The following is a 26,685-nucleotide window of genomic DNA, read 5'->3' as shown; positions in this document are numbered from 1 at the left end:
ATTGCGTAAGGGAGGACCCAAACTAATTGATGTCACAGACTTCAACACTGTCCTCCAGAGACTCACTCGGATGCCCGCTACAGACAGCCTTTGTGTTGTCTGATCTTGGACCGCCACTGACACGGTACTGTGCCTCTCCGCAGGAATAGGATACGTCCTTACTCTCAGCCTAGCCTTCATCCCATAACTAAGATTTAACGGGATGCAAGAGTTCAGTGAACAGGTGCACAGCTGTCCTCCTGTTGGACATTCAAATGGAACCGTGGAAGGCAGCACACACAGGCAGAGCCAGAGCCCAATCTCATTCAAATCACCCTTTGCCTGTTTGACAGAACGCTGCAGACAATTAAGAAACACCTGCCATCCAGACTTCATGACCTGCCTGATCATCGCCCGCCAAAGTCTCCCTGGACTTTAACGGTCGTGAAGGGGGGAATATGTAACATCTGGCTGGACGTCAACTAGAGGTCCTTTCAGTCTGGGTCGTTAACGGTTTCATGCTGTGACCCTAGATTGAGTTTTGTCACCAGGTCTGCTCGGACACTTTCATCAGAAGATCCTAATCTCCTGATAACACACATTTCCAGACCTATTGACTGTCTCTGGCTGTTTTATTGTGCCAATCTAAGCAAATTAACACCTCAAAGCAAACTTCAAACCGTGAGCAGAGACGAAGCAGCCATGACACAAAAATGTGTCTGTCTAAGATCACAGCTAAGACCAAAATAAATTGGTATAAATTGTATATATTATATATCCTTGTATTGCATGTTTGTATCTGTAATGAACCACTTTCTTGTAACACTATAGGGATGCTTTGTTCATTTTAGCATGTCTCATAATTCACATTCATGAGATTACTATTTGATGTGTGTTTCAAACCATACCTTGTTTACACTCTTAATAATCCCCTTTTCCTTTCCTGATCAATGATGTGCATCATCTTACCATAACTGATATCAAACTTGTTAAATATTAATCCAAATTATTATTTAACAAAATCTTTAGCATAGTCCATCTATGCAAATGAGTCTGGTAAAACAAAGAGAAAGTTTTCCTACTCTATCAACACCCTTTTGGATTGGTCATCTGAACTTCAAGGGGTTGGTCTAAACTCAGGTTAAGAGGCCTGCACCCCAATTCATCGATGCTCACAGCACACAGCTCACGCACCGCACGCCAAACGGCTGCTCAACAGTGAGGCCACGGCGCCCAGCCGGGCTCGCTGTGAGACCTGTCCCTCTCTCGGATAGTTTTCACGGGCACCCTGACACTTGGACAAACTTTAACAAATTGGACAAATTAATCGCCACAGATTAACCAGACCGACGGATTAACCCAAAAAGGAACAACTCCTACGGACACCTCCAAGGACTCCGTCACGTGACCACAAACTCAGGAACTCTCTTCCTCGCATACGCGCCCATACAGCTGGACGTACACACGTGCCTCACAAAAGCCAAACGCAAGTATCGCTTGTTCATTCGCTGTAAAAAGTTATTGCCCCTTTTAATTAAGGTGATTCTTAGAGTTCTGATGGTTTGTGCAGAAGTTAAGTCTATAGTGATATTGCCCTTCCTTTACTCTCTCTCTCTCTCTCTTAATTTTCCATTCTTTCTCTTTCATATATGTTTCTTGTTTGTTGTTTGTATGTATAGTTAGTCTTGTGTGTTTTGTAGTGTAACGTAGTTTAATAAACCGGTTTTGCATTTCACAATTGAATTGTTTCTGTGTTCAATGCTCATGAAATAAATGTCACTTAATCTGCCGTTAAGATCTTAAAGCTACATGCTTAAAAATACTTTATAGCAGTAAGAAGGTTAATTTTAAAGGCCATGAAATTAACATTTCTTAGACGTTAATATACGATTATGGATATATGTCTTCGGTAGACGAACATATTAATTAATTGTTATTATTAATTCTGCTATGCCAGGTAAAACCTGATAAACTTGTATAATTAATTACAGTTAGTTATACATAATATTCCCTTTTGAGCTAAAATCTAAGATTCCCTTGGGAATCCCCGTAGTATTACAGTCGGAGGTTTATAGTGTTTCAAATAACTTTATTCCCCTCCTCCCGCTGAATCGCTACAACTCACTGCTCTTTGATTTTTAAGATCTCCTCCTGTGCAGTATGACAATGTTTTGCTGGTGAGAATAACCTTACTGAGTCTACAGAGACAAGATAATCTGCATTAATCAATTAAAGTGACCCGGATTATAGCCTGACACACTCAAACCTGATCCTACGCACTCTCTCGCTTGAGAAACTATATGTTTGGATGATCAGGCTCGATCTACAGGATTCGACTACTATAATGCCCTGTGAACACACATGTTCTGTGAAAACACGCCGTTATTCTAACTCTGCAATCTGCTTTAAAAACTCTGTTTAACTGGTTTAAAGTGTCTCAGAGGGCTTTGGTGAGTGAGCATTTATGTAAAATGTTTTTTTGTGGTTTTAGTGTGTCCACACAGTTAGCTTGAAGTTTTATATGAGCCTAGACTTTAATCTTGGTTCTCGAGCGTGTAATCCAATTTGACCCCTGACTTTAGATGATGAGCTTCATTTAATTTATCATGGTTCATTTCATTTCTAATTACACTGATGAAACAGTGAACAAGTACTGTAAGCAGGCAGTTCCTTTTTACTTTATTGTTTTGATAAATATTGAGCTTGTATAGATTATGAATGTATTTTGCTGTTGCACAAGTCCATCAAACCCATTTTTAGAACAGAATATGTCGAAATTGCTATGGTTATGGTTGGTGTTCTTTCCTGTGTTACCATAGTTTCTACTGAAAATGAAATTCAGGACTTGTACACAACAGCCTTACTATTAAAAAGTTGCTTCAATTAAAAAAAGAAAGTTAAATGGTTACCTTTAAATTTTTAGTTAATTCAACTTAAAATTATTAGTTGACAGAAAATTTTTAAACAACTTTTTTTGCGTGCTGGCTTGAAAACGAGGTGTGTTCAGGTGCATTGTTGCCGCATTGCTATTTTGAGGCAACTAAAATAAACTACGCCATTGACCAACTAAAACCTGGTTTAAAGTCAATGGTGCAATATTGTTTTTGTAAGTAATATGCGCCTATAAGCGGGACGACAACGCGCCTTTGAATATTACAAACAGGGATGCGCAGCAGCACACAAACGTTTTTAAATATAAAAAAGAATTAAAACATTAAAGATTATTATTAACTCTTTCCCCACCATTGACGAGATATCTCGTCAATTAAGAGAAAACGCTTCCCTGCCAATGACGAGATTTTCCGTCTTTCCGCAATACCGCTTCCGCAACTTTTTAAAACCGGAAGTATTGCCCTATGGCAAACTGCTGCATGTCCGTGTCTGTTTTAAAGATCGCTCTGGATGGGATCTCTATGAAAAGTCAGTCACAAAAATTGAATTATTTTTGCTTTTTGCTCAAAATATGGTGTTTTTGCAAAAACCTACCCATATTCAAAAGCTGATTGCAAAAGAACCACTAAAGGTAGGAAGAAACGTTTTTTTTTTTGTTTGAAAGCAGAGGGTCTGTTCTTTCATTTGGTATATTGTATGTTTATTTATGTAAAGAAGAACATTTTCTGGAAGGCATTAAACTTTGGTGAAAATCATGAAAAACACTGGCACTGGCTGGCAACTTTTTTTTTTAAAAACGCTGGCGGTGAAAGAGTTAAGTCTCTTGGACATCAATGAGGACAGTTTACAGGACTTTAGAAGGCGTGAAGCTGAGATCAGATAACAGAAAAGCTGCTTCCCCGTTAGCCTGGTAAGCGGTTTTTTTTTTTTTTGCTTTAAAAAAGTGCTAATATGTAATATTGCATTTATTTTATTTTTTTTAAATGCTACCCCACAGATTTGTTGTGTATGATGACTTTGTACCTTTGGATATGATTTTTCAAAACACTCAGTGTGGTGCACCAGTGCTAAAACGGCTCTCCACACCTTTGTAAATTCTTTATATCCTGTTTGTTACAAATCAAGTATTTTACTTATATGCAAACTTTTTTTGCATATGTGTAATTGATTTTTATAAAATGTTTTGAGATTACAGTGATCATCCATCATACTTTATCAGCAATTAAAACACTACTTATTTTACTTATTACTCTATTACTGAAAAAACGACTTTTAAAGAGAACCAAAGCTTTCATTACAAAAAGAACCATTTCAATAAATTAAACACAATGCATTGAGAGGGATGACAGATGAGACTCTTATTGGTTTATTGCATGTTACACCCAAAACACACCCATTACTCATTACAAGAATAGTAGCAACCTTTTTAGACAGTGCGTCAGGCGCATAGACCATTTTCACGTCATTAAACTAGCAAAAGTGGATTCTGACATGCCTAAAGTGAACTTTAGGACATATGCATAGATCGTTATAATAGGGCCCGAAATGTTTAGGCAATCGAGTAGTTTACTTTTTTAAGTTGAACCAATAACTTTGAAATCAACTTTAGGTGATGTTGCATTTTTATTTGGACAAGATAAAGAAATAATTGCTACCACAATGCAATAAGACATTGGGCCCTATCTTGCAGCCAGCGCAATTGACTTTGTCAGTGACGCATGTATCATTCGTGTTTTGCACCGGCGCACAGCGGGTTTTTCCCTCCACAGACGCACGTCGGCAAACTAGGGAATGAACTTGCGCTCCCTGGGCGGTTCAGCGCAAAAAAGGAGGCATGTTCCGGCGCAAACCATCCCTGGTGCTATTTTGCAGTTTCAAAAAACAATTGCGCCACTGACCAGAAAAAAAAAGTTTAAAGTCAGCGCATACACTTTGCTTATCTAATCTACACAGATGCAACAGTTATTTTTGCAAATCATAAATTGTTACACTAAAAAATATTAATACACGAGATAAGGGGAATCATTGTGGTGAGCATTGTGGTGATAGTTTTTATTAATTGTGTGGCTGCTTTAAAAAATTCTCATGCAAATAACGATTAAAATATTTTCATAAGTGTATTGTGTGGCTGTATTACGTTCATTTTATGTAAATAATAATTAAAATGTTTTCATAAGAACCTTAATGTATATGAACTTGATTTGTAAGAGTACTTTGGGGTTGGACCTTGCTTGCGTTTCTTGGGTCCGATTTCAAAGCCCCCAAACCCTTTCAGCGGTGAGGGTGGACGCAGCAATGTCCTCTGCTGGCATCAGGTCATGTGTAGAGGCAGATCCACCTCCCGTTACACGGCGTGCCCGATTTATGCTGGCAAGCTTGGGATTCCCCCGTCTCCTGACATAGTGCTTGGCGCAACGATGGGGATGCCAGCTGATGAGACTGTGGCTATTTCCTCTCACGCCTGTTTAACCTACGCTGATTTGTGCGGGTTTCTCCTATCCCCATACAAAACAACTTCTCTGTCTTTGACTGCTCTTACAAGAACGTGGGTCTCCTCGGCTGTGAACCGCTCCTGGCGTACGCCTGGTAAATCCGTCATAATAATAGCAACCCGCCGTGGAACTTGCGCCCTTGCGTTTAAAGGGAATGTTGGATAGCGTTCTGATTGGTTTACTTGACGTTACGCCCAAACCACACCTATGAATAATAGGGCTGTCACTTTTCGTTCGAAAATCGATTGCACAATCGATCGGACCAACCAAAAAAAGTTTCGAAAACGAAAATAGGCAATCGATTTGAACCAAATATGTACACTATTAATTTTAAAAGAATTAAACAGTTAAAAATATAGATGTAACAAAACTCACAAACAAGCAGAAAAAGAAAATAAATAATTCAGAAAGTGCAGTAGGTGTGCGAAAGCTAGACAGAAAATACCCAGCAATTTTACGCACCTATAGTTTCACGCTTTCAATCGCTGCATCTAGTGTTTTGCAAAGAAAATGGAGGACAACGTCAATAAACCTGTGCAACACGAGAGAGCGTCGAAATTGTGACGTTACAGGAGATGAAGGAGTTATGACAAGGAGCCACCCTTGCGAGCTGACAGCAACCCGCTTTTGTGATGGAAGATTGGCAGTACGAAATACGCAGCTGGCAACGAAGTACCCGAGTTTCCCTGGGACATCAGTGCGGTCTGAGTGCGTCTTCTCAACAGAAGGACATATAGTGAATGAAAAGCGCTCTGCTCTTGACCCCTAAAATGTTGATCGACTTGTTTTCCTGACCAATAATTTGTAATGGCCCTATTCTTTTTGCGCATTTCATTATGCCTGCCTAGTGCCGCCTAAGTGTCGGTTACGTTTAATAAAAAAATACAGAGCATGTTCTCAACTTCAAGTAAGTCTATTTAAAGTTTCATTTTTGAACAGTTGTTTGAAATGGATCGAATCATTATTTAAAATATTTTTTGAATTGCCTAAATCATAAAAGCAGCCGGTTGAAGCCCGCAGTAATGTTTTTCATTTATGGCAGCAGTCCACTCTGCATATTTTTTTAGAGAATGTTGCACTACTGTTGCTGTTTTTTATTCTGCACGAAACTTAATGACAATGAATAAGAAATATTGCTGACTTGTGCGTTTCAGGCGCTCTCTTTACATTTGTCTGTTATTTGGCGTTGAAAATGGAAACGTCTTTTTTTAGACATGGAAAATCGATTTTACAATCGATTCAATGAACACTTATATATTAAAAATCGAAAATGATTTTTTCACAAAAGTGACAGCCCTAATGAATAATGAACCTACTTCAGACCAACCCCTTATTAATTTGCGCCCGGCGCAAAAGTTATTTCTCACGCCGGGAAAATAGCAACAGCGCCCAAGATCCGCCCACAAACTCACTTGCGATTTGCGCTTCGTACTTGCGTTTCAGATCGTTAAAATAGGGCCCATTATGTTCATCAACAACAACAATAATAATACTGGACACTTTGCCAACAGTAATGTCAGTCTGGTAACTTTATCCCATGGTCACTGTACTGTCTTATTGTCTTGTCACTTATTATTTTAAAATTTTGTGATTTAGTATATTTGTGTATGTTTTGTAATTTCTGTACATATGTGTATTTTGGTTTGCATACTAGTAAATGTAAATTGTATTCTGTCTGTAGTCTATGAAGTGTTTCAATTTCTTCATTGTAGTTTTACACAAAGCTAAGTGACGTAAAGAATGGGTGGGGGGCGTTACATCTATGTGTAGTGTTTGTTGGATGGGGAAAAAATTAGTGTTCCTTGGCTTTTGTGTTAACCACACTCATATTAGCACAAGTGATTGTGTGTGGTTTGAAATGGATCATCCTTCTTAAGGGTTTAATGACTGTAATATAGAGCTGGTGTTGATGTGGAGCTCTTGATAACTGGTAAGTGGATGCTGACAGGGCTTCACTCTCCTTCTTTGTCTTTTATGATCTGTTTCCCATCCCATCTATTTTTTTATTGTGTGTTTCTTTGGCCATGGAGAGTGAAGTGCCACAGTCAAGAGATTTAGTCTATCATTTTTCTATGCTTAAAAAGTTGTTTTAATACCATCCATCCAGTTAAGAGGAATTGGTTATAGTTTTTACCAACTTAAATGAATAAATGCAAGCATGTAAAAATGTTATTTATTAGCTGTGGTGTTTTTTAGTAAAAACTAAGAACTTTTTTATTATGTTGACTTTAGAAGTCCTTGAAGTTATGTCTTTAAATTTTCCAATATATTGCATTGTCCACCAAGCTACTGCTATTATAACAAATCAACCACTTTCAACAATAAATTTCAAGACAATTACTTTCAGTCTTGTCTGTGGCTCGCACAGCTGTGTCTTGTATCATAAACCTTGCAGTTTTAAGATGGCGTGTCAAGTTAAAAAGCAGTTTTCAAAATGAAATTGAAGGCCTTTGTGGTTTTTTCTATTGTGTCACCAATTTCTGCCACCACTTTAGTCCCGCCCACCTGCTATCTCTACCCATCTTTCTTTCTTTCTTTCTTTCTCTCTCTCTCTCTCTCTGCTCATATCGTTTAAGCTGTTAGTATGGGATTACCAGTGGTGGGTCAGTCCTACTATATGATTTAAAGATCATGTAATAGCCATTACTTGCATTGTAACTACAATTGTATTAGATTAAGTCAATTGAAAAAGCTGAATACAAACATCATTCAGTCATTGTTTGATTGTTTTGTAGTTTTGGCTTGCGGATTTCGGCCTGTGTACAAAGGTGTGGTCATAAGCAGATGGATGTGATACTGGGTTGTGTTTGTACTTCATACATGTCATGCATACATATTGTGTCTTGCATGTGTAGGGAAGTAAATGCTTTAATTTTTGGTTTGTGTGTCTGTGTGCTGTTTTTCATATGCTTAGAGGCAAACCATGTACAAATTGATCGTTCATTGTATTTTCTTTATAGAACTGCTGTAAAAAATCTGTCCGTCACCTTATATGCATACTGTATATAGGCTACAGTTGATCCGAAATGTGGGAAGCGCCAAAACAGCACATCTATCATACAAGTAATACAAATGACTTCAGTTGATTAATAAGTGAGGAGTTCAGATGCAAAACCCTCTAAGTGCATCTCGGTTCAATTCAATTTTATTTATACAGCGCTTTTTACAGTTGTTTAATTGTTCCAAAGCAGCTTTACATTAATAAAAACTAGAAAACAGAAAAATCATTGGACAGCAAAGTACAAATTAATCCATACTAGTGAGCGGAGTAATCATGTAACGTATTGCAACATAGTTCTAATTAAAAATAATTTCAGATGACTCCCAAGGGGTTAAAAAAAACGACTAGGAGAAAACCCCAAGTCCTTGAGAAAAAAAGGCATTGAAAGTGAACCAGATTGATCATATTATCAGAAGAAAATGAAAAAGGTTATTAATCAGTAAATGAAATGTCACTGCCACATTCGGGTTGCATTTAGGTTCAAGTACTCAGTCACAAGGGACACAAGTCTGAAAAATCAGAGTGCCATTAAGTGGATTTTGCCAATAAAGCAGTATTTCTGAATGGCTGTGGCTGGAATTAATGCGTGCCAAAAGCATTTGGGTATTTTTATTATCTCATTTTTAACCGATGTGGCGTTTATCTGATTTTGCATCTGAGCTCCTTAAATGTCTTCTAAAGTAAAACGATAGGTGTGTGAGAGAAAACAAATATATTGAGCTTATTTATTTAAATTGAAACCAAAACATGTAAGCTCTAATTCAAGTATTTTGAAATAGCGATAACTTCAAATTTCAGTGGTTCTTATGAAAGAATTATGATTTTTGGGAGAACCATTCCTTTGAAGACATAATGTGACGTCTGCAAATAAAGGCAGCCCTACTTGAGATAGGTTGCGTGTATATACGAGTAAATGTCCTGCTTTTTCCATGCATTGAAATCATTAGTCCTTATACAACCAAATCAGCTTGAATCAATATTGGGTTGATTATATGTTCAAGTCTGTGTGTGATCTTTAAAAGGAATTATTGTCTTTACCTACAAAGTTCCTCCAGAGAACCATGTAAGTGGATACCAGAGAGGCTCTGGGCTAGTATTTGCTTGCAGGGGATGCTGTAGCCTGCATGTACTGTGATGTATAATATATGTGTGTGAAATAGAGATTCTGCATGCTGTTGCCTTTGTTGTATCTGTATGATATCCAATAGGGCCTTTATCTCTCTCTCTCTCTCTCTCTCTTCCTCTGTTTGTAGCTGATATGTTCGTTCTTTCATCTCTCCGGAGCTTACATCTGAAGTTTCTATCTGAGAATAGTCTTCATTCAGCTGGTTGTCTCATCTGGGTCTTCTCTTTGACAGCCTCTTCTAAAAACCCTTTCCCACTTGAGTTTGTAGGCAAATACAAATCTGTATCTGTTCCCTTGGTGACTTAAATAGGTTTTAATTACGTTTGAAATAAGACTTATGGCTTAAGATGCAAACAAGACCCAAGAGCTGCATGATTTGTAAGACATTTGTTGTAAAATAAAGGCTTAGGAAACAAATTCCTCCAGAACAGGCTTGTTATAATTTCTGGAGGAAGCAGACAAGTTGTTTTGGCTGGTTTTCTCCTATGTAAGTGCTTGACTTTTTCATAAGTGGGCTCTTCGTCTCTTTGAGGAAAACCAGACAATCTGAACTCCATGCTTCGCAACCTACTGTTGCACTCAGAACTGGCCAATAAAATCGGGAATAAACTAAGTGCAAAATGCATACAGCCTGTTTTGTAGGGGCACAGTTACCTGATTTGCATAATTTCTGTAATGAACCAGGTGCTAAAACAATGTACAAATATACAGTGTTACAATGGCTTTAATTCATTCTTCGATGAATTCCATTATTCACTTTACATACAGTACTACATGCTAACTCACCTGTAGAGAATTGTATTTTATTACTGTATTACGGTAAATTACAGTATTTTCTTTAAAGGCACAATATGTATGTTTTTTGCATTAAAATATCCAAAAACTACTAGCACAGTGTTACGTTTTTTCACATATACAAAGTTATCCTTAATGTTTTCAACAATATTTGATTGTTCCATTCCTCTTCATAAGGTGGCGTGATGGTGCATGGTGTTTTATCCTCTGCTTCTTCTGCCATAGAAACCATAGGTGTGTTATTGACCTCATGTGGCACTGCTAAGATTGATCAGTTTATGACATCAAACTATCTCTCTGCGCAGTCGTAGTAGTTTGCATGCGGAAGTAGGGAGTAGTAACGTCTAACACACATTGCTCTGTTACACTGTGGGGCTTACATTGTAACGGTTAAAACACTTTATATCATCTGGGTATGCCTCATACATCTTGAAAAGTGAAGCTGCTGGCTCTTTGATCGACCCCTGGTGGCTGGCCGCAGTACAAGTCATAAACCCCACCCTCTACATGCAAACGAACGGGACTCGTGTCAAATAAAAAAATTACACTTCCCATAAAAAATTCAGAAAGATGTTTTGGTCTTTTAAGGCATTGCTTCCCAATCCTGGTCCTCGAGGACCCCCTCCCAAAAAGTCTTAGATGTCTTTTTATTTAACACACCTGATTTAACTCATCAGCTTGTTAGGGAGACATGTTTAGCCTTGGAAGGAGACTGATGAGTTGAATCAGGTGTTTTAAATAAGGAAACATTTAAAACTTTTTGGGAGGGGTCCTCGAGGAGCAGGATTGGGAAGCACTGCTCTAAGGCTGTGTTTCCTAACCAGGGGGTCAGGGCCCACAAGGGGGCCTCAGCAGATTTACATGGGGGCCTCAAGATGACTTAAAATTATAAAAAAATTGGACAAAACAAGTTTTACAATAAGCTAAAATCAATATGTTTTTTTTCTTTTTTTGCCATTAGTAGCGAATATACATCTGTCTAGTCATTCCAAGTTCTATAATTTTATATGGTAAAAATTGAGTGAGTGGGGGGCCTTCAGATATTGTTGTGGGCAACTAGGGGGACTTGAAGTGAAAAAGGTTGAGAGAACCATTGCATTAAGGTAGTTGTTATCACACTGATACATGTTCAATTGTTTCATATTAGCTAGTTAATTGATGCTATAGAAATGGGACATGTCATTAGATTGACATTTGTGATTGACAGCTTCTCTGAGCGGACTTTTGGGGGTTTGAGGAAAGATTCAATATACTATACAAAGATATAATTAACTATTCATTTTCGGTTTCTGTGTTATTTCACACGGACAAAATAAGTTGTATTTAACTTACCTGATTTTAGCAAGCCAGTCAAATGAGACGTTCAAGTGGAGTGGTTGAATTGGGCACGAGAGCATTTGGCCGAAAGTTTGGTACCTTGGCTCCACCTCCGTGCTCCACGGACGATTCTTTCTGCGCATGCCCTAGCTCCAAACTAGTGCCCATCATTTTACATTCAGATCATTAATTCAATTAAATTTTATTAATATAGCACAAAATTGTTTAATTGTTTCAAAGCAGCTTTACATCAATAAAAGCAGAAGAAAACACTGAAAAATCAGTGGACAACAAGCAGAGTACAGATTAAACCGTACTAGAGAGTGTAGTAATAATGTAATGAAGAGAGTTCTAAGGTAAGCCATGTCAACTGACCCCTAGGAGTTAAAAAAAAACCCTAACCTGACTTTGGGATTACAATGGAGGAAGCACCGTCATGTCGTCCATCTCTTTTTTTTTATAGTGTATGATATAATACCATGAACTTCTGTTGGGTATTCTGTATTCTGTGAGTTCTGTTGGATATATTTCTATCGACACTATTGTCATAAGGGTCAGTTTTACATAAGAATTACATCAAATATTATACAAAGCTTAATAATAAGCTTGTCACTGATGTATGGTTTGTTAGAGGTGAAAATCCTATTTGAAAATCTGGAATCTGAGGCTGCAAAAAAATAATTGTGCACATGAAAAATCAATATAATTCAATATAAAATCAGTACAATCAATAATTTTGACCCATACAATGTATTTTTAACTGTTGCTACACATTAAGGTTACCCATTTAGGTTGTGCCGATATTATCGTGCATTGAGTTTCAATTTCAACAAACCACCATCATGGCGAACAATGTCAGCTCATTTGCATTTTAAAGGACACACCCCAAAACGGCACATTTTTGCTCGCACCTACAAAGAGGCAATTTTAACATATAATAAATGATCCTTATGGTATTTTGAGCTAAAACTTCACATATCTACTCTGGGGACACCACAGATTTATTTACATCTTAAAAATTCTTGTGACATGGCCCCTTTAACAATTCCTTTTTATAATTTCACCATTAACACCTAATTAGATCTTGATATTTCCTACATACAGTACTGTAATCTGTCTAGTTGTTCCCCCGTGCGTGAAATCCCATTTGCATTCATCTGCATGTACATCGGCCGTGTCCTCAATCACTGTACGCTACAGCAGTTTAGCCTGTCAATATCCATCACGTCAGCACTCCCACTCTCCCTCACCGCTTACTAGCCTCTTAAAAAGAAAGCAACATGCCTTTATGAAGTCTTCAGATAATGAAATAACACACTTGTGGTAAATGTGTTGCAGCAGTTTTAACATAGTTGGTAGCAATTTGAGTTTAAACACTTAAGCACATTTAAGCAGCCGTACCCCCGACATGTTTTTGAAAGCAGACATTTAGTAAAAGGCTGACAATTTTTTTGTACAGGTTGTCTGCCAGGCGTTTGGGGGGTTAAATGCATTTTTGGACAAATGTCAGGCATTGACTTTATTCAATTAGTGCTTAATGTGTTTGGGAGACCCCCTTTATCACATGTCACAAGTCAGTATTAAGTAGTGACAGTTTAAATGTCAGTTTTGCAGCAATTATGAGTTGAAGGGGTTTATGTAGTTGTAGATGCCTTTAGCTTGCTCACTGGGGATCAAAGACAAACCATTAAAGGAATAGTTAACCAAAAATGAAAACAATAATTCAATAATTTACTTGCATTAATGCTATCCTAGGTATATATCTTCCTCTCTTTAGGCAAACCCATTTAGAGTTATTTTAAATAAAATCCTGGCTCTTCCTAGCTTTGTAATGGCATCTAAATCCCTATTCGGACAGCAGGTGTTTCTCGTGGGGATGTAAGGTATTTTCATCATTTACAAGGATAGTCAGGGATTTTATTGGCATCCGAATCCAGAATGTAAGTGTTTTCCTCCGACCACCCGTATAAAAATTCCCATCTGAATACCTACTGTTTTTTTGTAAAACACCAAGGTCGTGTGGTAATTTAATTGCCGTCCGAATCCAGATCTCTGTGTTTATTAGGGGATCAATGCAAAGTCATTTCGCACTTCCTTTTAGACCACAAAAAAGCGGCGTATGGTTATGCGCTTCATATTTATTCTGCATCAGGGTCTTTCTTCACAAGCATTTTAAACATTGACATCTTCGTAACAGAAATATTCTTTCACAATCTTTCATCGCTCTTCTACAGCGAGTGGGAGATGATATAAATAAAGAGAAGAAAATTACAAAAATGTTTAAAATGTCTATTTCAGCAGCAACAATTATGCATTTTCTGTCTGCAAACCTATGAAAACAAACCCATGACCTGCCAGTGTATAACCTCTACTTTGTACTTTTCCGTTTCAAGTCACGTTTCGTATCTCCCCGTGTTTAGTCAACCATTAGCTCGCTGTTTATCTTGTCTAATAGCACATAAACGCATGTTCCAGTTCCCGCTCTGGATCACCACCCACTGACTGCTACAGCCCTGGAACCGTTTGGGTTCTGCTTCCTCACAGTTTGCATCAAAGCCACACTGTTGATTTGAAGTGAGAGGAGGCAAAACGTGGGCATGGAGCATTGAAGTCGATCACCTCTCCTCCTCCTGTTTTCCCTCTCCGTGTATCTTTTATTCCGCTCTGCGCCTCTCTCTCCATCCGAAGGGATTCTTTTTAACAGTGGTACAAGAATGCAGGTGCAGGAGGAACGCATGTGTGTATCCAAACCTCTGTGCAGTGCATACAGATGTCTTGAATTGAAATGCATATCCAGCATTTGGGAGTACAATTGAAGCATCTGTGAAGGCAACCTCACACGTGTGCATGAAACATCACAGTGTGAGTTATGTTTTTCTTAAGCCGGACTGGCAGATCTGTCTGGAGAGTTTAGATGCAGTGAGCCTCTCTTGTGACAGAATAAGACAATGCAGAGGGCTATGGATGCACTTGATGTGTGCATACCTGTATACTATAGTGCTATAAAAAAGGTGTTTGTCCCATTTCTGATTTTCTGTATATTAATGCATATGGTAACACATAGTATAGGGACCAACTGAAGAGCGCAGATGCAAAAGCGGCATCTCCATCAAGAACTCTCATTAACAGTATTTAGCATAACTGAAAGTATAATTTTAAGCTTCACATTTATTGCAATTATTATATTTCATGGGGTCAAATCCAGACCAGCAGTTCATGTCTTTCAGCAGGAACCTGAATCTTATTTAAACATTAACATAAGACTCTTTCAGGATACAGTTATGAGAAACAATAACAAACACAAGGGGAAGTGTATGTGTAAAAGTTTGTGAATGATGTATAACAGCCAAATTATTCTGCGTGAATCTGCAGCACATTCAGATTCACATCAGATATGTGGAGATCAATGTGGGCGCTACTGATTCAGCTCATGTTACAGAACACTGAGTGAGCCATTTAGAATGACATACAACACAGATCACATGTGAAGATATTATGCTGGCAGATAGCAGTCGTTTTATCGTAATGTCACATATAATACATTTTTAAAGAGATAGTTCACCCAAAAATGAAAATTCTGTCATAATTTACTCACTCTCATGTTGTTACAAACCTGTATGAATTTCTTTGTTCTGGCGAACATGAAGGAAGATATTTTGAGGAATGTTTGTAACCAGGCCGATCAGAGTCTCCATTGACTTAAATAGTAGGAAAAAAGAAATACTATGGAAGTCAACGGTGTCTCTGATCGGTTTGGTTACAAACATTCAGTTTATACAGGTTTGTAACAAATTGAGAGTGAGTAAAGGATGATTGATTTTTCCATTTTTGGGAGAACTATCCCTTTAAGATTCTTAGTTTTTCAAAGCAAAAGACCCTGTTCTGTGTAAATTTGAGAGGCTCAGCTGCTAAGCATAAATTGTAGATGATGTTTTAACAGAAGTCATTCCTCCTGTTAAACCATTAGTGTCTGTAAAAGCGCTCACAACCACAGAGGGAGGCACGGTGTGAGTTTCATTATCTATAACAGGAGCTGGCAGGATGTGGCTAGAAAGTTAGCTGTCTTTTCCTATATTGAAGGACCTATGAATATACTGTAGCAGGGTTTCCCGCAGCATATATCGGTTAAGGCAGCCCGCCTAAGTTTGGAAACCCTACCGCCTTAACTAGAAAAAAAATAAAAAATTTGCTGCACAAAAGGCCGTCAAGTGCATCTCGGAGAATAGCGCGTACGCGCATCAAACTGCGAGCGGGGACGCGTGCCACACGGCCGAAATGAGAAAGATGTGGTCCGGACCAATGTTCCCTTTAAGCTGCGCGCGTGCGCGGCCGCGCAGGCCAGTCAAAGTGGCCGCGCAATAGATTTGTCAGACCGCGCACATTTTTCAGACCGCACATAAACATTGATGCATTTGCTGTTGTAAAAGAATTAAGAGAGAGAGAAGGCGAGTGTTCTAGAAGGAGAAGAAACTTTCAACCAATCGCTGATCTTGCTACAGTGACAGACACTTTTATGAGCCAATGGTAGCAGCGCATTCAGTTCACACAGGTGCCGCTGCCAGCACGAGCACAAAGTGAGAGCGAGTCAGATGAGCAGCTGCACGGGGCGATCTCAAGAAACTTAAATATTTATTAAGAGGAAAAAGTGATTCAAAACAGTGATTTTATTGGATTCCTGAAGTGATGTGATAACTTGGAAAAGCTGTCGCTAGAGTGAGGAGAGAGCAAAATAGAGAATTAGAACGGAGGCAGATGCAGAATCACAGAGCATCAAAACACTGCGAATGAACTTCTTTTAAATAAGAAGTTAAAATTTATGCTTTGGTGAGTTATATTCTAAATATTAACTTGACATTATGGCATAAGTGTTGCAAATTTGGCAGCAAACTATGAGTTTTATTAGTTTGTTTACATTGGCCGTTGGTATATAACGAACGAGCTGAAGCTATTTACATTTGAAAGTTAACAGTCAAGTAACGTAAGTTAAATGTGATTAAAAAATAACATATGTCTGTTGAAACCCTGAGTTAGGTTGTTATTTGAAATGTTTACATGATGCTTATTGATAAATCTGTTGAATTGAATATTAATTACTGTTCTGCCTTGTGTTTTTACAAGGCTGGGTTTTTTTGTGAGAATTGCGAACATCTGTAAAGTTCTCCTGCTCCATCTTGGACACGCGAGACAATTAAGTGAAGGTGTATACAAAAAGGCGAGCCAACCAGAGCTGTGCTTTGAATTCATCAGAACTGGTAGGAGGAGATTTTTCCTTTTTGTTTCGGACAACTGCTAGGACGTGAATTCGCTGAAACTTCATTTTCCGTATTTTCTTGGATTTTCTTCAAAGGACACTTACTTTGAACTGAACTATTTAAACTATTTAAAGGAACGGTCCTTTGAACCGAGTCAATTGATTCATGAATTCAACCCAACTGAGTCATTTAAGTGAATCATTAATTTGGATTACAAACAAAATGAAACAGTGTTACACTTTTACAAGTATTTTATTTATTTATTAGGGTTTCGAGCACGAAGTGCTGAAAACCTATTGTATTTGTCTGTTTTATTATTAGGGGTTCAAGCCCGTAGGGCTGAAACCCTATTGTATTTGTATGGATTTTTATTCTTTTTATTATTTTTCTTCTGCCGTAAAACGGATCGTCCAGACCAAACCGTAAGGCCTAGAGACTTGAGACTTGGCCAAATGGTAGGACCCAATTTGGGGAGAGGTTGATAGAGTATCAACCCGATTGGCCTATAGGTGGCGCTATAGCGATAACAAACGCGTTGATGCTCATAACTCCCAGAATTCTTGTCCAAATGTCAAGTGTCTTATATCCCTGGATTCCTTGCGTCAAGACGAACAAAACGTATATCTCCGATTTCATTTCCGTCATGAAATTTTTTTCGCTATTTTCGATTTTGTCGAAAAAAATAAAAACGAACTAGTCCTAGGTTTTTTGTCCGATCGGAACCGTTCCAGTGCTGTAATATTCCTTGGAGTGTGAATATGAAAAGTTATCAAAAAAAAGTTGAACTTTATACTCGTCGTCGTCAAGCCACGCCCAAACGCCCCCAATGGGCGGAGCCTCTTGGACTTCAATGGCTGTAACTTGGGATTGGAAAGAGGTATCGAAACCAAATTTGGTACACATATACAGCGGACTATTCTGGGGTCACGTGCAAAAAATTGCATCGCTTGACCACTAGTTGGCGCTATAACACTACTTCAACTTTGAAGAGCTGTAACTAGAGAAATATGGGACCGATCAACTTGAGATTTGGCACGGGTGCTCTTGGTCTAGGGTACTATCTGTGTGGGAAAGGAATTTCGCGTAGCTCAAAAAACATGGCCGCCATCGGCCAATCAAGAAAAAGCAGCTATTGGGCAGGGTTAACGGAGGCCGATCGAAACGAAACGTGGTGGACCTGTTTGTCTCTTGGCCATGAAGGTCTGTGCAGAGTAAGAAAAAATTCGGCCTCCGGGAGGCGCTATCACGTTTTTTCAATGTTTAAGTGATTGTGTATTATGCAGTGTTTCAGATATCAACAAGATCTTTATATCATTTAATAGAGCTACATTTAATGAACAACTTTTCCTCAAGAAGCACTTGTCTCAGTCGAATCGTTTGTTAGATATTCATAATTTTCTCTTAAACCTACTTTTGCGAACTAGTCCTAGGTTTTTTGACCGATCTGAACCAATCCAGTGCTGGAATATTCCTTAGACACTGAATATCAATAATTATCAAAAAAAAGTTGAACTTTGCACTCGTCGTCGCAACACTACGGTCAAAAGTACGAAGAGGCGGGGCCACAAATACTTAAATTGCTATCATTTATGATAGGAATGAGATATCAACATGAAACTTGGTACACATATGTATAGACCCAAGCTGAGGTCACATGCAAAAAATTGCAGAGATTGTCCATTAGGTGGCGCTATAACTTAAGAACAAATAACCATAACTATAGCATATGTATATGACACATAAATATTTGTCTGACCTACTTGTTATTTTGCACATTACATCTACTTTCAGGTTCTTATAATGGTCTATGAGGATAATTATTTATCTTTGAAAACATGCCACTCAACAGCCAACCAGTATTAACCATGTACGAGTCAAGCCTAATGGTGTGTGATTACAACTAAACTCATGGGACTGTTGGTCTTATGTTTCCAAGTGTCTGTGAGGATTTTTAGTTCATCTTTCTGAAAATCTTTGCATCTAACACAATGTGTGCAAAGTAAACAGTTCTCTAGATCAGTGGTTCTCAACACACCTGCTTCACATAATCAGCACAATAGTAGAGATCTCTATTAACTAAACTGATTGTGTCAGATGAGAGAAACATACAAAATGTGCAGAGCAGTGGTTCTCCAGAAACGGAGTAGAGAACCACTGCTCTATATGTTTATGTTTATATGAAAAAACTATTTTGTGAACTAATACTTGGTTTTTCACTCAACACCACTAAAGCCAATGCAATACAATTTCCTGTAGTCTGTGAGCAAATATGAATGCCAAATTGTTATCACCAATTGTACGTCTTATTCCTTTAGTTGTTTAGCTTTGAATTACAAAAACAACTTTTCAAAACTACTAGAATTTTTTCAGTCAACAACAATAAAATCAGCGCAGTACATTTTTCTGTCCTCTGTGTGTAAAGGTATATCAAATACAAAATGTAATGAATTTGAATACCTGCTTTTGTAAGCATAGATTTCATGTGATGTCACACATTGGTGTAGGTGCCATTTGTACGACTGAATTGCAGCATGTGTGTTTAAAGGAACTCATAAAGATATGGATTAAAGTTTTTCATTATCTCCATTTATTTACATCAGTAGCATTAGGATTCTATTCTACCTTCCATGACATAAACGTGTCCTGACATGATGTATAATACAAAGTTGTTACATTTTTATATGTTATTTTTCAAATATTGCACCAAAAACTTCATGTGATAATGCAATTGGTTATTATTCACATAAATGACCTGCTAGAACCCAACTAAAAAGCAGCACTTTATGAAAGTAACACAGACAAATGCTCACCAGCAAATCTGCTGCAAATCTACTAAATAACATGACATTTGTTATTGACATAATTTGATATTGAAAACATATCTGGATCAGTTATTTATTGGCCCAGCCTAAAATCACATGAAAATAATTGCAGAGCTATACCACTATTTGACAATTTAACATGACAGAGCCTAAAAATGTTTCTATTAAAATATGTAACTTTGCTTTATTGTTTCCAAATCCATAAATTAGTATTCTCTTACAATAACACAATAAAAGGATTATATGAAAAATATATACTCTCTGTGTGAAACACAGACCCTCATTAATATACTTAAGAGCATGCTTATCAGGATTTGAGTTAAAAATGTGTCTACCTTTATTTACTTTTAAATATTCAATACTAATGTTATGTTAAATTAATTGTAAAAGGAAAACAATAATTTTAGCCAACAGATGGCAGAAGGTCATCTTCTGCCATCTGCTGGCTAAAATTATTATTTATTATTTAAAATGTATACTCAATGAAATTGTGTTCACAGGTTTCATCAATGGATGCATGATTTAACTTTATGAAGTCAGTATTATTATGTTAAAATAACATTTCGTCAATCATTCTGACGGTATCCGTTTTAACAGTCATGTGACATTCGAACATAGGATAAACATTTAAATAGGTTGATGAACTCTTAAAGGACACCAAGCATATGGAGATTGGTCATTTATTTCAAAGTCTTATTTCCTAACCCTGCCATTTCTGCTTCTGTGTGTAAATGCATGTATGTGTTTTAGCTTATTCTTCATCATTGCTGTGTTATAGATTAGCCATATGAGACCTATATCTCTATATCAGAACATCGTAGAGAAATTGTGGTGGGCTGTTTTGTCTCATGTTAACAATTTTTGAAACATTTTGTGTGACAAATCTTGCAACAGCATGCACCACATAATTTTCTCTTCAGAAAATTTACCTAATTGGTAACATGTTAGTATTTCATATTCTAAGTATATTTGATAACAATGCAGCAAATCTAAACAGGCATGCCCTTAAAGGTCTTAAAGGTTCATATAATGAGATTTTTTAAAGATGTAAAATAAATTGTTTGTGTACCCAGAGTGTGTATGTGAAGTGTTATCTCAAAATACTCCACAGATCATTTATTATAGCATGTTAAAATTGACACTTTGTAGGCCTGAGCAAAATTGTGCAGTTTTTGGGTGTTTCCTTTAAAATGCAAATGAGTGGATGAAATGCAAACACTGATCACAATGATGGTGGTTTGTTGTAATTGAAATTCAATTGTGCTCTCGATTATTTTATTTTTTATCTTTTTCATGTTTTCTAGGTTGATATAAGCACTGGGGACCCAATTATAGCACTTACACTTGGAAAAAGTCAGATTTTCACGCTATGACCCCTTTAAGGTCCCAGATCGCTTGAACCCCGCTAATCGCTGCTTGCAGCTATATTTATTATTATTATTATTATTATTATTATTATTATTATTATTTTTCCGCCATAAAACGCGTCGCCCAGCACAAACCGTAAGTCGTAGAAACTTGCCACTTGGTCAACTGGTTGTATATTAGCAGGCTACTCAGATACAGTGAATCAGCCAAATCGGCCCATAGGTGGCGCTATAGCAATGCCCGACGCGTTGGGGCTCATAACTCCTAAACCGGACATCCTACACTCAAGTGTTTGGTATCATTGTAATCCCTGGCTCCAAACTTAAAAAATGTATATCTCCGATTTCATTTCCGGTATGCAAATTTTTTCGCTAATTTGCATAATATGCATTTCAAGCCAAACTGAACTAGTCCTAGGTTTTTCGCCCGATCGGAATCGTTCCAACGCAGGAGAAATCTGTGGAGTGAGTAGGTAAATAATTATCGAACAGAATGTGTAATTTCGCTTCAGTGTCACTAAGGGGCGCCAAAATTCAATACCGGAAGTAGACTATCTCCAGGAAAATGGCTATAACTCGTGAACGGTTAGAGATATCTTAACGCGGTTTGGTACACATGTGTATCAGCTCACTCCGGGGTCACAGGAAAAAATACGCGGATTTTGGCCACTAGGTGGCGCTATAATAAGCTTGAGGGTCGAAAATGGCTATCACTACACAACCGTAAGCCCGATACACTTCATATTTGGTATGGTGTGTCTTTGTGCAATGTACCATGAGGGTCTAGAAGGACATTGGCGTATCTGCAAAAACATGGCCGTCATCGGCCAATGAAGTGTGAGGGCTGATTTGACAGGGTTAACGAAGGTCGATCGGAACGACACTCACTGTGCTTGTTCGTGTACTGCTCCATAAGGTCTGTAAGAATTATGGTGTCATTTGGCCACTAGGGGGCGAAATACCGTATTTCGGTGCCTGTATCACGTGACGTTTGACATACATACACAAACATGACATCATATGATAGATCGGTTCATGACGAAAAACTTTGCCTCTTGAAGCGTTGCTGTCAATCAAACGGTTCGTTAGTTATTGGCGATATTGTTCAAACCTACTTTTGCGAACTAGTCCTAGGTTTTTCATCCGATTTGAACCTAACGAAAGCTGATTGATTCTGTGGAGTGGGAATATGAATAATTATCGAAAAAAAGTTGAAATTTGTATTCAAACACGCAGGGAGTGGTCAAAAACCGAACTGGGCGGAGCTTAAAACATTTAAACGGCCATAACTCGAGAGGCGTTTGAGATATCATCATGGGGCTTGAATCATATGTGTAGGCCATCGGTCTAAGGTCGTGATATAAAAAGCTTGCTGATCGGACAATAGGTGGCGCTATACCGGGAAAGATGGCATTAAATACTGTGATTATCCAACGGTTACACTTTATAAGCCTATAACTCTATCTGTGATCAACGAATTTTCATGGGAGTTGCTTTTGTATGATCCTGAACTGTTTTCGAATCCTACGATACCAAGCATGCCAGGTTTCGAATTACGGTTCGATCAGAACTACGTTTTCCCACATAAAAAACAATCACTAATAGCTTTGTAACCGTAACTCCTATCGATTCGAAAACACCATAGGAAGAACAATGCAATAGCTTCTGAACAAAAAAGTATATTGGCGTTATATTAAAATTTCCATCAGAAATGGCCGAACATTGTGAAAAACCAAAATAGTCCTATAGGTGCACGTGTGTTTAAGCATACATAGTCTGTATGAACCGTTTCTGACCATCTCTTTCGTTTTTGTGTGATGCTGGATCAGCCTAATCGACGACGTGTGACGTCTTTGACGTGCCTTAATGCTCGAAACCCGGTAAATGCTGCTTGCAGCTTTAATTTATTTATATATTTGCTCTGTAGTATATGAGAACTGATTTTCAGCTTGAGTTGAATGGTTCAATCTGCTAAACCCAGGTACCTGGTAAATTTCAAAGAGAGGAGTATTGGGATTTATTGCATATTGTTTCTTGTATTTGAGATTTATATTCCTTAAGCAAGATACAGAAAAGAGAAACACTTTCTTAAATTAATATTTTCAATATAAATCTACAAATAATCAGAAACCAAGACTCTGTGTTGATCTTTTACTTACCTGTCATACTGCTCTCCTCTCTCCAGTAGCCATGCCTTTCTCTTCTGATACACAGGCCCACATTGAACATTATACGTGTGTATACACTAAACCCAGTTACACGCTACACTGTCATCTCTTTGAATCTCCTATGGTTAACGCAAGCTCGTGGTCATTTTCGGCAGGTCGTGTGGTTGCGAATTGCTCACAGTACTAAAAATGTGCGCTCAGAAAAAAAAGAATTTGCTCAGTGCTGAAAAAAATTAGAGGGAACATTGGTCCGGACCGTCACTGTCTGGAGGATAACTAGCCAGTTGATAAAACATCTTGGAGAACTTTCGTCATCGTTTACTTCTGGGCTTGTACTTTTGTATATTGTTAACATGTACTAATACACACATAAGGAAATGTAAAATTATGAATCGGACCATAGGTGCCCATTAAATAGTGGGTACTCAAAATAGCTACTATTTATCACCTAAGAAATATAGTAGTTTACACTATTTTAACTGATATTCTGTACTAGTTTTGTTTTATTTCTGTGAGATATTTGCAAAATAATATCTGTGTTCGATGTTGTATAGCTACATGTGCCAGCTGTTGGCATTTCTAAGTCCATGCAACCGTTGATGTAGCCCTTAAATAGCCCTGGCCCAAATCCACTGGTAGCTTTCAGATAAGTGTGTCCAAGTGAACCAAGACTAAGTGCACAATGCTGTCACGCGGGTTTGACCCGGTGCTCAGACGGGATCTCTGTGAACTCGCTGTCAGTTTTAAAAGGCCTCCCCTGTTTGCCTTTTGTATTTACGATAACCTTGCCTTGTGCATATCCCTCCTGTGTGTCTCCTGTGTCATTTGTGCTACAGTATGTTTTTGTCCTCTTGTTTCTGTCTGTGGTGCCCTTTGTAGGATGGAAATAATTGATTTTTGGTGACATTTCTGTTGTTAAGCTGGATTTACTGCGGTAATTCACCATGACCTCACAGAAAATTCTCTTGACATGGACTTTCTGATAAGGCTGGTAGATCAGTCTTTCTATTTAAGGTAGCTAAAAAGTTTGATTGGGAAACCAGCTCACCAGCATTCCATGCTAGGGACCAGCGCATCCAAAACACTACATATTTTGGTGACCATCAGTGCAGATTTAAAGATGAGTGCTGTTGTGTATTTCCACTTTTTAATCAGTGTGATAAAGACTAAACCAGATGTCCATCTCTGCTTTTCTTTCTCTATGAAGCAAATAATGTCTGATCATAAGAGAGACAGAGAGACAGAAACATTCAGGAGAGACCTGAGAGCAGGTGGGATGTTAGGGGATGCTCCTGCTTTTAGTACAGTTTCTGTGCAGTCTTTAAATACTATTATATACATATCAGTAATAACTTTTGTATCAGTATTATCAGTATTAGAGCTGTGACTGTAATTTGCTATGTGAACAGATCATGTCCAGGCTCTTCCCTATAAGTAAATGTTGTTGTCAATCCTGCAAATTGACAGTGTGAAAGTATTCATAGGCTGTCCGAAACCGCCTACTTCCATACTACAGTTTATAGTAGGCGAAAGCAGAAGGGAATGTGTGCGAATTCGTAAAATTCGAAGTGTTTCCCATAAACCTCCATGTTAAAATGCTCAACTTCAGAGCAGAAAATTATGTTTTCAGCCTGGTACAAAAAGTGTTTTTGGTCTATAAAGCTAATTTTTCCCTTAATGACAACTGTAAGGGGGTGAATTTTTAACTCATCCATTTAAATAATATAAAGCCTTAAAGTTCTGCATAATTAAGGATGTGGCCACTTGAGTGCCACTGCTGTCACTAAAATCGACCTAGGTGACCGTGGTTTCAGCAACCAACCACCTCAGCTTCACCCATGTCTCGCCTCTCTACCCATTTTTGGTTATCCGCGAGTAATGCGCGTTGGCGCGCGGCCAAGATGGACGACGACGGGCACCACCTACTAATGGCTTCAAAAAAGCTCTTTACAAACCTATGGTTGACGTCACGGACACTACATCGATATTTTTTCCTGTTTATGATTAAGGCCTACAGTACCGTAACCTCCATAATACTCTCCTGTAATGATCCCAATGTCCTTATATTATTTTTTTACAGCATTATTTACTGCATTGAGATTGACTCTTGAGTTTGCAGTTTGTTAATCAATAGGCCTCCGGCAAGCCGCTTCGCACACAGTATGTGTGTGGATAGAGGGAAATACTCTCACACTGTTTCAATCTTCCACAAACAAACCTCCAGACAGATAGAGAGGTTCGAAAGAAAAATAGGATGCGCACACATACGCAGAGTTTGGGAGTACAAAGCAGTTCTTGTTCACAGTGGTAGCTCCTAATTATCTCCCATCTGAGGAAATTGGGCTCCCTTGGAAACACACTTTTTTTCAATTAGCTGGTCATGTATGGATGACTTCATAGCCACTGCACAGCCAGTAATATTCACACTGTCCACACAGAAAAATGCCATGAAGAGTGTAATCAAGACAAAACTGGCCCTAGTTAGAATGAAGTCGAGCACTGATAATATTCACAGCTTTTTGTATTGGTGCTTGTTTGAGAAAACGAATGATGAGAGCAATAAAATTTGATTGAATGAATGTATACAATGATCTGTTCGTTTGTAATTCACCTCTACAGTAAACTGGCGCCTTGACTTAAGAATCTTGAGAATCTACAGTATGTAAAGAATCTTAACAACTAGCCTGGCCCGGGAACATTGGCGCAACAAATAGTGATTTTAGTGCAGGACTTTCCAACCGAGGCTCACTTGCCATACGTACCTCTGCCTACATTTTAGCATAACCTTGCTGTAAGTATATATTGCCACATCATTCAATGGAATGTCAACTAGAGGCATTTGATGTTTCTCATTTTTGACGTGGGATTTATTTTATTATTAGTCATACGCTGTACTTGCGGTTTAATTTTAATAAAACACAGTCGACCTAAACATACAAATATATTAAATCATTAATTACTGTCCCTTTTGTGGGTGACCACTATGCTTCCTATTAAAGGAATATTCAATTTTCTTAAAAGAAAAATCCAGATAATTTACTCACCACCATGTCATCCAAAATGTTGATGTCTTTCTTTGTTCAGTCAAGAAGAAATTATGTTTTTTGAGGAAAACATTGCAGGATTTTTCTCATTTTAATGGACTTTAATAGAGCCCAACACTTAATACTTAACTCAACACTTAACAGTTTTTTTCAACGGAGTTTCAAAGGACTATAAATGATCCCAAACGATCTTTGGGTCTTATCTAGCGAAACGATTGTAATTTTTGACAATAAAAATAACAAATACACACTTTTAAACCACAATTTCTCGTCTAGGTCTGGTCCTGAAAGCGCCAGCGTGACCTCACGCAATATGTCATGACGTTGTTGTATGTGGAATGATACTAATTAATGTCTTTGTGTCACTTTATTGTTTAAAATGGTCCGCAAATGTGCGTTTTATATATGTAACACGTGACCTCCCTACGTC

The 26,685-nt window shown here is 38.0% G+C and overlaps 1 protein-coding gene across 2 annotated transcripts in view; it reads left to right on the top strand.

Annotated features, from left to right (window-relative positions):
* Positions 1-26,685, top strand: part of camkk1a (calcium/calmodulin-dependent protein kinase kinase 1, alpha a) — a 106,724-nt gene that overhangs the window by 32,113 nt on the left and 47,926 nt on the right. The window lies entirely within an intron of this gene.

The sequence above is a fragment of the Paramisgurnus dabryanus genome, chromosome 5, assembly GCF_030506205.2.
Source record: "Paramisgurnus dabryanus chromosome 5, PD_genome_1.1, whole genome shotgun sequence".
Taxonomy (NCBI): domain Eukaryota; kingdom Metazoa; phylum Chordata; class Actinopteri; order Cypriniformes; family Cobitidae; genus Paramisgurnus; species Paramisgurnus dabryanus.
Note: the sequence above shows the minus strand (reverse complement) of the source record. Positions and strands in the feature narration are given on the sequence as shown.